This window comes from Nuphar pumila, chromosome 11 (assembly GCF_984573655.1).
Source record: "Nuphar pumila chromosome 11, dmNupPumi1.hap1.1, whole genome shotgun sequence".
Taxonomy (NCBI): domain Eukaryota; kingdom Viridiplantae; phylum Streptophyta; class Magnoliopsida; order Nymphaeales; family Nymphaeaceae; genus Nuphar; species Nuphar pumila.
The window spans coordinates 73263008-73277010 of NC_143259.1; the positions used below are offsets into that span (position 1 = coordinate 73263008).

General features: G+C 41.6%; 1 non-coding gene across 1 annotated transcript; it reads left to right on the top strand.

Moving 5' to 3' along the window:
• Positions 1-6063: 6063 nt before the first annotated feature.
• On the top strand, positions 6064-6166 carry LOC149822425 (small nucleolar RNA R71). Its single transcript, XR_016426331.1, has one exon. It is a non-coding gene; the product is annotated as a small nucleolar RNA R71 (small nucleolar RNA).
• Positions 6167-14003: the final 7837 nt, after the last annotated feature.

Below are 14003 nucleotides of genomic sequence, written 5' to 3' on the forward strand. Positions count from 1 at the left end.
AAGCCCCTATTGGAAAGGCTTCGGTTTTTGGCAAAATGCTGTTTACGTAATGACTAAGTCAATTTCGTATGGCCTGGCTATGGCCAAGGGTTCCTGCAACCTTGATGGATGCAAAGTACGCACAACGGTGCGCATCCATTTCCCGAATTAAGCGTGGCGATTTCCTACCAAAGAGGGGAGATGCCGCTGAAATGGATAAAAGAAACGCACGCTTTCTCCGTAAAAGAGAGGAAGTGCTGCTGAAATTTCTGAAGAAGCTATGAATAGCTCAGAAAGAACGTAGCAGGATACTCTGACATATAGCAGAGTGCTACCCAGTTCATGGTTTGCCCTCTACAACGTAGAAGGGTTCGTCGCACCACTGCCGGTAGAGCAGGGGAGGTGCTGACGAAATGGTTGGCAGAAGAGCTGCCGGAACCAATGGAACGGCATAATGATGTCCGTTGATGGAACGAGGCCAGATCGGCTCGTATCCTTGTGCCTGCAAGGGCACCTTGCTCGTAAGGGCCGCTGAGCCGGAGTAGAGGTTGCGCCTTGGCTAGGTTTGGACTCGTTGCGTAAAAATACGCCGAGTAGCCGATCTATTTAGATCGAGTCATATGCATGCTCATTGAGAACGGTTACACAACCAGACTCGTAAGGGCCGAAGAGCCAGAGTGTGTTGTTTCCACCCAAAGAGGTGTGATGCTCGTGGTGGCCGAAGTGCCAAAGAGCGGTGTTCTGCATGCATATGAATAAGACTTAAGGTCGCACATACCCCGCGGTTGAAGATCGTGTTAGGGGTACCCCCTCAGTAATGACTGTGTTGGGGAAGACTGAATGGGGTCGGGTACATACTCCCGTAGTGCTGAAAGCACGGGCTGCCTAAATGGCATGCAGATTCTGTCCAAGTAATTGTAAGACTGGCAGACCCCTTCAGGAATTATGCTCACTGTGGAATGACAGTGATGGTACAGCCTTGAGTGACATGTATTTTACTTTGGACCTGATAGAGTCCACGATGGCCTCAGTCACTCATGGGTTTTGGGGTCGTGGTTATCCTTAAGATCTAAGGATTGAACCCAACTACTGCAAGTAGAGGATGCATCCGAATATGGGCCTAGTAGGATTCTCCCAGTTGAAACACACTGCCCTACTATGGATAGGGTCAACAGGCCTCTGGGGTATCTAAAATACATAGAATAATCAACCCCCAGAACGTCGCGTTGATGCCCGGACAATAGCTCTACCTGCGTACCAAAGGCGGGAGCGGTTAATTATCAAATAATGCATTAGTTCTAGGTACAGCGATGCTTTGAATGTATGAGTGGATGACGTGTTGAGTCAATCCTGCATAACCTTTGTGAAGGTGTCATGTTCGGTATACTACTGGACCGACTGGGCAAAGACCCGTGTTGTATCCGCACGACTAAGCGAAGCTCGAGGAGTTGTCCTTAGATGCGTGGGATACGGATGTGCCAAGTATGAAGACTTGAGCTAGACATCACTTTGAGACCCGGAAGAGGTCATGGCTAAGTCGTGGAGACTTAAGCGGCTATTCAAATTACAGCCCTGAAAAGGCTTGCTCTAAGTCATGAAGACTCGAGCGGATGTTCAACTCATAGCCCTACGGAGGCTCTTGCGATATACGCTAAGTCTTGGAGGCTTGAGCGTCGTTATTGCGTATTGCGACCCTGAGTGGTCATTATCGTACTTGAGTTGAATGGATGTATGACTGCATGCTTACCAGACCATCAGTGGTTCTGACCCCGTTTCATGGGGTTTTCAGGTGTTGTACCTGCGTGGCGATATGCGGAGCAAGGCGGCATCGAGTTCCAGGGTTTCTCTAGACAGAGTTGTACTGCTTCCTTTTATTGAACCTATACTGCTTTTCTAAGCAGTGATGTTGTAATAAACAAGTGGTTTTCGATAAAATGGAACACTTTGGTGGTCAATGAGTTGCTTGGCCATATACCTGCAACGTGCTCGGGGTCTTCTAAAACTGACGACTCATTGTCGTCTTATTCCGCTGCTAAAAGCTTTTCTAAGTTCCGCTGCAATGAAAAAAAAAAAAAAGAAATTCATGAAAATTTTAACTTAGCTTCGTTTTGGAAATCCGGGGCGTTACATCGCAGGCATCGCCTACAGAACTCATGAGCATCCCTGTGGAGTGTAGGCCAATAAAATCCTGACTGCAAATCCTTTGCAGCCGTCTTCCTACTACTAAAATGCCCTCCACAGGCTAACGAATGGGAAAAATTCAAAATGGACTGGTATTCCTCCTCCGGAACACATCTCCTAATGATCTGATCTGCACAGTATTTGAACAATTCCGGTTCATCCCAATAATAGTGCCTCACCTAAGATAGGAACCTCTCACGCTCATTCTTGTTCCAATGCTCAGGTATCTGCCTCAAAACCAGATAGTTCACAATATCTGCAAACCAGGGTAACTGCGATGTATTGACTGACATGATCTGCTCGTCGGGGAAAGAATCACTGATCGGTCTTTGATCCTGCGTGGTCTCCACGATCAGTCTGGAAAGATGGTCTGCTACTACATTCTCGCTTCCCTTCTTATCTCGAATCTCGAGATCAAACTCCTGTAGTAGTAGGACCCAACGAATCAACCTAGGTTTGGTGTCTTTCTTATTCAACAAATATTTCAATGCAGAATGGTCAGAATAGACAACCACCTTCGAACCGAGTAAATAGGACCTAAATTTATCCAATGCGAAAACTACCGCAAGTAGTTCCTTCTCTGTCGTAGTATAATTCATCTGGGCATCAGACAGAGTTCTACTCGCATAGTAGATCACATAGGGCTTCCTATCAATGCGTTGTCCTAAAATGGCCCCCATAGCATAATCAGATGCATCGCACATAATCTCAAATGGGAGAGTCCAATCTGGAGGTCTCAAAATAGGTGCAGTAATCAAGGCCTCTTTGAGAATCTCAAAGGCCTTCATACAATCCTCCCCGAAAACAAAGGGCTGGTCTTTCTCCAATAACATGCAAAGCGGTCGAGAGATTTTGCTGAAATCTTTTATGAACCGCCTGTAAAATCCCGCATGCCCTAAAAATGATCGAATCTGCCTCACAGAGGTGGGTGGAGTCAAACGAGAAATGGATTCCACCTTTGCTCTGTCAACCTCAATACTACGCTTGGACACAATGTGTCCTAGCACAATCCCCTCCTGGACCATAAAATGGCTCTTTTCCCAACTCAGGACGAGATTGGTCTCCACACACCTACTAAGTACTCGAGCAAGTTTGTGGAGGCAATCTTCAAAAGAAGAGCCATACACAGAAAAGTCGTCCATAAAAACTTCCATCACATCATCAATCATGTCCGAGAAGATAGCAAGCATGCACCTCTGAAAAGTAGCTGGGGCATTACAGAGCCCAAAAGGCATACGTCTAAATGCGAAGGTGCCATAAGGACATGTAAACGTGGTCTTCTCTTGGTCGTCAGGATGGACAACTACCTGATTGTATCCTGAATATTCGTCTAGAAAACAGTAGTAGCTCTGTCCTGCGAGTCGCTCTAAGATCTGATCAATGAATGGCAATGGGAAATGATCTTTCCTAGTTGCCACATTCAACTTCCTATAATCGATGCAGACTCGCCATCCTGTCGTGGTCCTCATCGGAATTCTCTCACCCTTCTCATTCTCAACCACAGTGAGTCCTGACTTCTTCGGCACAACTTGAATCGGACTGACCCACTGACTATCAGAAATAGGGTAAATGATTCCAGCATCCAACCACTTCACCACCTCTTTCTTCACCACTTCCTTCATGTTGGGATTTAGCCTTCTCTGCATATCCCTAAATGGCTTGATTTCCTCATTACAATGGATTCTATGCATGCAGAATGAAGGATCAATCCCCTTTAGATCAGCAACTCCCCATCCAATCGCTGCCTTGTGCTCTCGAAGAATAGTCAGCAGTCTCTGTTCCTGCTCCTCAGTGAGCAAGGATGAGATGATCACAGGCAGAGTCTCATCATCTCCGAGGTATGCATACTTGAGTGAATCCGGTAAGGGTTTCAACTCAAGTTTCGGAGGCGACTCGATCGACGATTTGGCGGGAGTCTCAGCAAGTGGTGGAAGAGGTTCCCTGACCGCTCCCCAAGGTGGTCTCTCTGACGACACTCTAGACACATCTACACTATCTACACCGCTATTCTTCTCTATATGGTACAAATCTAAAGAATCCTCAGTAATGTACAACTCGGGCTGCTCCTCCACTAACTCTTGTGCAATGTCTACATGAAAGCAGTCCATGTCTCCTGCTGGTCCCATTGCGGCATTGAAAATATTCAGCTTTACCTTCCTATTGCCAAATGAGAGATCCATAGCTCCGGTTCTACAATTGATGCACGCATTGGCAGTCGCCAAGAATGGTCTGCCTAAAATAATCGGAGTCTGATGCTGGCTGTCTACTCCTTCCATATCAAGGATAATGAAATCGACTGGAAAATAAAAGTCATCCACTTTAACTAGCACGTCCTCCAAGACACCTCTCAGTACCTTGACGGAACGATCTGCCAGTTGAAGTGTAATCGGAGTCGATCTCATCTCACCTAGCCCGAAAGAATCAAAGAAATATCCTGGCAGAATGTTTACGCTTGCTCCAAGATCGAGCAATGCGCGTTCTATCCAGATGTTCCCTATAGTACAAGCAATGATAGGGGCTCCAGGGTCCTTGAGCTTTGGTGGTGTCTGATGCTGAAGTACTGAACTCACCTGCTCAGTCAGATGGACCCTGTTAGGAATTCGCTCTCTGGATTTTCTCTTTTGCGTACATAGCTCCTTCAGGAATTTGGCATATGCCGGCACCTGCTGAATAGCATCGAGCAAAGGTAGGTTGATCTGCACATGCTTGAAGATGTCAAGCATGTCCTGGATCTTCGCACCTTGCTTCCCTCTATAACCAGGAGACTCTAATGCTTTGGGATAGGGTGGTGGGGGAATATACTCTGCTGGTTCCTCCTCTTTGTGAGAAGGCTCACTCCTATCCTTCTTCTTCTTCTCTGAGGATGAAGATGATGAAGGTGATGATGGGGATGATAATGATGGCTGAGCCAACGTAGGTGAAACAATGGTCTCTGGCTCCTCTATCCTCTCTCTACTCTCTCGCTCTCTACTCTCGACGTGATACTCACGTCCACTCCTCAAGGCCATAACTGATTTAGCCTGCTGTTGTGTCTCAGTATGAAATAGGCCTCCAGTCATCTGGTCCTTACCCTTCGGGTTCATGACAGCCTGACTCGGCAATGTACCCTCGGGTCTCCTGCTAATAGCCTCAGCTAACTGTCCCATTTGCGACTCTAACTTCGCAATGGACTGCGTATGCGGGCTCAAAATCTGGCTACACTTCTCGAAGGCGTTCTGATTAGAGGTTTTCACCTCTTGGAATGCCTGGAGAAGTCTCTCCTCAAAAGATGTCTGCGGGGCAGACTCCAGCTGAATCGGGGAAGGAATTGAAGAAGAAGAAGACTGAGAATAGTTCGGTCTTTGAAATGACTGAGTAAAAGATGGTTGTCGAACTGGCTGAGAGGATGTAGGCATCTGCATGGAAGACTGTGGATTCTTCCATGAAAAATTGGGATGGTTACGCCAACCCGGATTGTATGTCGATGAAAATGGGTTGTTTGGTGGTCTGACGTAACCCTGAGCTGCCTGAACTTGTTCTTGAACAAATTCAGGATACTGAGCTGCCGAAGGGCATTCAGTGATCTCGTGTGCCGGACTGGCACAAAGAGTACACACCTGCTGTGTAGTGGATGGTCCTGAGAGAAGCTGGTCCAGCTTCTGAGCAATCATTTTTACCTTGCACTGCAGTGCAGTAGATGGACCAATCTCAAGAACACCAGCTTTCTTTTGAATGCTGGGTGTAGCTCTATCAGAATGAGAGCTCGAAGCATGGTGGAGTGAATTCTCGGCCAATGTATCAAATAGCCTCCATGCTTCGTCCTCACTCTTCAACATGAATGTCCCACCGCATGAAGAGTCGATCATCTGACGATTCTTGTCAGACAATCCATCATAGAAACTCTGCACCAGTTGCCATTTCGGCACCTGATGATGGGGGCATTTCCTAAGGAGATCCTTCATTCTCTCCCAGGTCTCATGAAAGCGCTCACCATCTAGCTCTGAAAAGCTAGTGATGGCTCTACGATATTGGTTCGTGCGCCCAATGGGAAAGTATTTCCGAAGAAACTCCTGTTGCAACTGATCCCACGACTCTATTTCTACAGAATCTAAGGACTTTACCCAATACTTGGCTTTGTCCTTCAATGAAAAAGGGAATAGAGTCAACCTCAACGCATCATCATCGAAATTCTGTATCTTAACAGTAGAACAGATTTCGAGGAATTCATCTAAATGTCGGTAGGGATCCTCATGACTAAGGCCATAAAAGGATGGAAGCATCTGAATAATGCTGGCCTTAATCTCATAATGTGGCGCTCCTACATCGGGTCGCCGAATGCAGGATGCCTGAACATAGTCTGTGGGAATGAAGTATTCCCGCAGAGGGCGTGAAAGAACTGAGGGTGGAGGTGGAGGATCCATGTCTGCCATTGTTGCCGAACTTCGATGAGAATGTAAAATTCTCTCTGGGTTGTCAACAAATGGGTGTAATGGGGTTCCTAGACCTCGTCGACCCTGCATACACTGGTACTAAGACCAGATGTAAGCAAACGACCTAACTTAAAAAAAATAAACTAGCACAGATACTAAAATGTAAATAAACAAATAACAGTAACTAAAAACTAACAAATATGCTATATAGCTATGTCAGAATTCTATACTAAATAATTAAATAACAAAGTAAACTATTCTAAAATGCTAAAACAAATAAATACAGGAAATCACAAACTATGTTTTTCTAAAACCCACCTGTCTAATCGCTCCTTGCAGAATGATAATTAAGTGAATCCTAAAAAGAACAATATGTGAATCCTATATTTACTAACTATGTTAATCCTATATTCACTTACTAATCCTACTAACTAAAAAGAAAACAACTAATTAACTAACTAAAACAGATTAATAAATCAAACTCTAAGAAATAAAGTAATTAATTCGCCGTTCCCCGGCAGCGGCGCCAAATTTTGGTTGATATTTTGAGATGATCTTTTTAAAACAATTATTTTCAATAAAACTTTGGAAAATCGTCAACCAAAAATATAAAAACCGACTTTCCACAAAGTGGTAAGTACGGGTCGATCCTCAGGGAACAGGAATTAATCACTACAATTCTAGAAAATTTAATTTATTAATATCAAATGGCAATCTACAATTATAAAATGAATACAACTACAATTAAGTACTAAAAGAACAATAAACAAGCATTCAGTCTTTTGCTCCACACCAAGGGTATTTCTGTCTTTTCGCCACTTAGAGAATCTTCTCACTTGTATAATAACCCTGGAAACTAAATATGCTTTTCAACCTAAAAACGCAGAAAAAATACAAAGTTAGTTTTCTATTTTAATGATGCAAACAATAACTAAAACTATGTCTAATTCTACGAAAATAATAAAACAAATGCTATTTATCAAACAAAAATTAAATAAAATACTAAATTAATTCTAAAATTAACCAAATTACTTCTACTAATGCTGTATGATGATTATGCAACTCCTAGAATACAGAAACTACTGAAAACAAGTCTAAAATGCCGAAACTAAGAAAATTACGAAACTGCCCCTAACTAGTGTAAAATAGCATTCTGACAGGTTATCGGAAAACCACTGTTTGACAGGGCAAACGAGGTCCGATTTTCCCGAAATTTGTTCTGTTCTGCAACTGACAGATTGAACAAAACGACAGTTTTTACAAAATTGAAAAACAGTATCTGGAACTCCAGATATAAGCGTTTCAAATCTGAGAAAAATCAGGATATCGCCAGTCCTGTAATTTAAAATCCAGAAAAAGCGGTTTTCGCAAAACGCTTAAAAATCAGACCAAATCAACTCCGAATGAGCTGAAATTTGGTCTGCAGTTAAATAACATGTCAATAAAGTGAATAGATGAAAAAAATTTGGAAAACACAGAGTTTATGCACAGAAAATAATGCTAGTGCGACAGGGCAAAAATCTGGTTTTTATTTCAATGCACTATTCACTATATGAATCTATTTTAAACACTATGAACATAATCTAGCTATAATGCAGACTTAAATACTTTTATGTGACAGAATATATGCTGATATTGACTATGATAAAACTAAATGAGATCTAAATGACAAATGATATGCATTTCATGACTTTGCCTTGAATGAGCTAATGATGTAAATGTCCCTAAAATACTAATGCAAGAAAGTAACTATATGCATAAGACATGCAATACACATAAACTAGATACGACTATGCTAACTAAACTATTAATAGTAAAAAGACATTAACAATCACACATTCAATCAACCAATGATAAAATCTAACTAAAATGATTACATAAATAACTAAACTAACTATTCTAAAGACAAGATGACTGAAATATAAAGGAGAAGAGACCACTAACGAACCATGGGGTGCAGCCTTTGGAATATGATTATGGTTGACTCAACTAGGCTCTATCTTAACTTAGCTAGGTTCGGGTTTGCTTGGATGGACTCGGTTTGGTTTGACTAGGCTAGAGTTGGGTTTAGGTTCGACTTGGACTTAGGTGGACTCGGTCTAGATTTGATTTAGCTAAATGGGTTCGGGTTTGGCTAAGCTCGACTCGGGTTAGGTCTTAACTTTGACCTAGACTAGGTTTAGGTTTGACTTAGTCTTGACTAGGGCTAGGTCTAGGTCTTGGACTTAGGCTTATTAAGACTAGGTTGAACTCGGTTTAAGTTTGACTTAGTCAACTAAATTCGAGTTGACTTAGGCTCAACTAAGTTGGACCCAACTTAGGGTTTGACTAGATTCGAAGGGGCTAGGGGTTGACTCGACTAGGTTTAGGTTTGGGCTCGGCTAGGTTTGATTTCGGGTTTGACTTGATCAACTAGGTTTGAATAGGATAAGGTAAAATCGGTTGACTAAAACTAAGGTTGACTTTACTAGGCTCAAGTGGGTTAAACTAGGTTTGGTTCGACCTAGGCTCGGTTTGGGTTAGGTCTAGATATTGGACTTGACTAATTGGGGTCGGTTAGAAGGATAAGCACCCAATAAAAATTTCAAAGATAATTTTGGAAATAGAGAAGTCCAAAAATCGTCCTTTTTAATGGGGAGTTACAACCTTAAAGAGCTTTTAAATCCCCTTGGGAAACAAGGAGTAATGCTATTTCCAAAACCAAGAAGAAAGAAAGCCTTTAATTGTAATTAAATCCTTTTTGAGAAGCCAAATCGTCCAACCTAGATAATCACACGATTTTAGCTTTCCCACTAAGAATTTAGATGCAATTACTTCTTTCTTGAATTCATACACCTAATTTGGAAATTTAATTGATTTTCAAATTGGATTTTCAAATCTCAATTTGTAACTCCCTATTAATAGGCAATCAAGAATTAAATCTTTCTTCAAATAGTTCCCACGATTTTTGAAATTTATCTTTTTCCAAAAACTTTCCACATTTCAATGCATTAATTGCTTCTCCTCTCAAAAATCGTCAACTCTAAAAATGGCTACACTTTCTAAAAAGTAGTAAATCTACCTAGGGAATAAAAGGAATTAAAGAGAAAAATGATTTCCTAAGAGTTTAATGCCAACCTAATTATCAAAACCTACTTAGTTAACCTCTAAAAACGGCTAGAAAAGAAAGACCTAATACATTGAACCTAGACACCTTCCTAACTCAACTAATGACCATTAAGACTTTCTAAAAATCGACCAAGAGCTCAAGGAGAGCTCTAATGGCTGCCGCCCCACCTTGGGGAAGAAGAAGAACTATACGAAAAAAAAAAATTATAAACTACGAAAAGCAATAAAACTAAGTAACTACTATTTTGATAAAACTAAGTTAGAAAATACTAAAAATGACTCATAATTACACAAAAACTAACAAGAGCAGCATTATACTGGAATTAAAAACATGAAAAACAAAAGAAACCTTGATTTTTATAATTTTCAACAATAAACTCAAAACATAAAAACGAAAAAATGATTAAAACAAGTATTAAGACAATTCCTAAAACAATGAAAAGACTAACACAAATTTATGCTACTGTTAACATAAAAAAAAATACAGCAACCACACCATTTACCCACATCAACACATACATTTAACAAAAACACAAAGCTCAGCTAGAATAATCCTAGCCGATTTCTTTTTTTTTTTCTTTTTTCAAAAATAAAATCAACACAATACACAAGCACAATCCACGACTTAGAATAAACTAAAATGAAATTTCCTAATGAGAATTTCAGCAACACAATACAAGACACATGCTGGACAAAACAAAATATCAAAACCGAAAAATCTTTTTGGCAAAAATCAAGAAATCGGCTATAATAAGTCTAGCCGATTTTTGAATTTTTATTTTCAATTAAAATTAAATACAACCCCCACACAAAACCGACTAAAGCAAATCAAAACGAACACTTTATTTTTATTTGATTTTCAGTAAAACAACACCAAGAATGCTTATGACAAATTTCACGAATCGACTAGATGAAGATCTAGCCGATTTTTGATGAAAAGAATGAAGAAAATCAATAAATTCGATTTCAATGAATCAAACAACCAAGAAAACCTAATCTAACGTGCTGGTCTATGCACGAATACTACTCTAAGGGTGAAACAAAAAGAAAACTAAGAAACATACAGAAAATAACAAAACAAAAACCACACACACAAATCGGTTTTATCTAGAAGAGAAGGAAGAAGAAGACCTACCTTTTGGAAGATCCGACGACCGGGGGGATGAAGAAGAGCGGACCGTGGCTGGAAATGGATGTCCTCTACAGTTCAAGGATGCTGTACTTCACCAAAAATGGCACCTATTGCAGCTGCTACACGTTGGAGATCCACCAACGATGGAATGTGAGCCGATTCTCGATCGGAGGTTGTAGAAAGCCGGATGGAGGTAGGGCCGGCTCACCTTGGTGGTGTGTTGCACACTCCCGCCAAGGTTAATGGTCTCCACCTCTGCTACACCTGAAAAAATACAGAAAAATGGTGAAAAGACAACAAGGAATAAGAAAGAAATGAAAAGAAAACAAAGAAAGCTTGAAAATATGCTTGAAAATCAAGCATAGGTCGATCTTCAATGGCCAACACGTGGGGAAGATGGAGAGGAAGGAGCTGCTGCTGTAGAGTCACTGTAGGGGGCGTCCAAACACAGCCAAAGACGCCTAGGGTTTGCTGGAAACTATAATTTATACTTTTGATAGTTTTCAGAAACAAGGTTATAAAAAAATATTTTACTAGGCGCCACTTTCTGAGGGGTTTTCTGCAAAACTTTTTGAAATGGATCTGGATAGGCGTGTGGGTTGGGTTTTGGACTTTTAAAGAGTTGATCCAAGGTCCAATTAACCTAATTGGGTCGGACATGGATCCGATCCACCTCGAAATCCGTGCCCAAACACTGAAATAGCCATAACTCTCTCATTTTAACTCCGATTTTTCTGAAATTCGAACCATAGCCCCTTACTATCAAAACACATCTAAACATGGGTTTAAAACCTTAAACTTGATACAAAATGCATGAAAAACTTGTTTACATGATGTGCATTTCATGCATCATCACCGTGGTCGCCGTTTAGTACCGGCGGATTGGCGACGGAATATAGCGCTCGTTAGTCCGTCGCAATTAGCGACGGACCTGGCGACGGAATAAATCTGTCGCCAGTTAGCGTCGAAATATTCGCGACGTAAGCATACCGTCACCTCGTTGTCGCTAATTCGTCGCAAACATGCGTAGCGACGGATTAACGACGGAATGTGGTCGTCGCTAATCTACTGCTTTGTTGTAGTGTACGAGGTGCGATAAAGTATTCCCGAACATCGAACTCTCAGCACCGGATCCTTCATTCCCCGGTGGTATTATTCATGGCTTAAGAACTTCTCTCGTATGTTTTCGGACCATCTGAGTGATTATGGGTTAGAACTGGCATTCGCAGTGGGAAAGCAGGCAGTCAACGACAATTTGATCCATGCACTGGCAGAGCGGTGGAACCCGAGTACTAGTACCTTCTGGTTTACATGGGGGGAAATGACTTTGTTGATGGACAAATTCTCAGAAATTATGGGATTACCTAAACCAGCTGGTAAGCCTGAAGATCCATTGGAGAAACAATTTTTGATCAATGTCAAGGGTCTGAATCCCGAGACGCTTTAGCCCGCATGACAGGATGCAAGTCTTGGCCATTAATCGAGGAGAATGGAAATGAATATGTGAATCTGCTCGAAATCTACAAACAGTATGGGGAATTTGTGGAAGTCAGCTCTTTATCTCGAACAGCTCGAGAAAGAATCCAACATGCGATGGTCCTATGTATTGTGGGACTGACTCTTCTCCCAGATGGACGAAATTACATGGATATCAAGATAGTTCAACTTCTGCAAAGGTGAGAAAGTCGTCAGACCAGCTGCCTCTCTATATCCATGGCTGCACTCGCTTTTTTGTACCGAGGGTTGACCCGTTTCGCACTCGGAGAATCAATTCTAGTCGAAGGGTGCACCTATGCATTGCAATCTTGGTTCCTTCGACATGTGCCAGCCTGAGCCAATTTATTCAGATATAATGGTGAAAAGATTCCTCCAGTTACACGATATCGGTTCTTGATCGACAACCTTCAGAAGGAAGAAGTCGTGTGGGACTACTTTGATCATCAAGAATCACCTCCCAGATATACTTATGCATATGGCAAGCGGTTCAGGCTACTTGGCCCCTTCTTCTGCGCATACTATCATCCAGAGCACTGTGTCAGGCAGTTTTTTCAGAGACAGAAGCACGTAGAAATTCGTCTACTACCAGGGATCTTGCCAGAGTTCGATCTCACATCAGATCAGTGGTTCAGAGCATACCATTCTGCCAGACATGGCTGAGATTCTTTTGTTACTCTCACTATTTTTCCTGGTCCTCGAGTGTCCTCTGATTATCAGGAGTGGTGGAAAATTGTCTGTTCCCCTCCCCTTTGTCAAGTTTATTATAAAATCATGTTTTTTCCTTCAATACAATTCCTTTAATTTTCATCTTGGTTTGATGACCTCGCCTAGGTAACAAGGCATATTTCCAGTTGTTTATTTTGCAAAGAATAGCAGCGTAATTGTCATGACTCCAGCGATGACTCAGTCCCCTAGTAATGGGATATCCTTCCAATTGTCAATCGAAATATCCAGCAAATATTTCCTATTCAAAACTATTTACAGCAGCTAATCCTCAGTTTTTCTCTGCAAAGAGTATTTGCACCCTTATATGGTTCAGAAAAGGTCCGACAGAAAAGTTACACTCGTTCAGCGTATCAGTTACTCGCCAGCCTTAGAACAGGAAATGACCTCTTCAAGATCTATCAAAAGCAAAAATCAGCAGAGCAATGATGATGTTGATCCCCAGATGTATGTCATGTTTTAAAAGATGATGAGTAAGATGATGGTAGAGCAAGCAGAGGCCAATTCTGGCAAGATATGTAGCAAGAAGAAGACTAAGGGTCAAACACTGAAGAAGCAACTGATGATATCCAAGAAACATATCCAACATGAGGATACATCTGATGAATCAGAATCGGTAGGTGACATTGATGAAGAGTATGAAGTCCAGCAAGCATTTCAAAGATCCCCTCATAGACAAGGGACAACCTATAAATTGAAAAATCAAATAATGGATGATCCAGTCCAAATACAACTGAAGGAAATAGCCAAGATGATTAAAGATTTGCAAGCCCGTGACAAGGGCAAGAAGGTCTTCAGGACCAAGGACTTCTATGATGGCATCACTCCCATCAAGAATAATCAAGATTCAGAAAAGAAGACAAATTTACCTTCTTCGCCAATGCCAACCGCAGTGATTGCAAAGATAACAAGAGAGATCATACAAGTCAGAAAGAAAAGTCTTCGAAGCAGAGTGAAAAATTGAGTCAATAGAA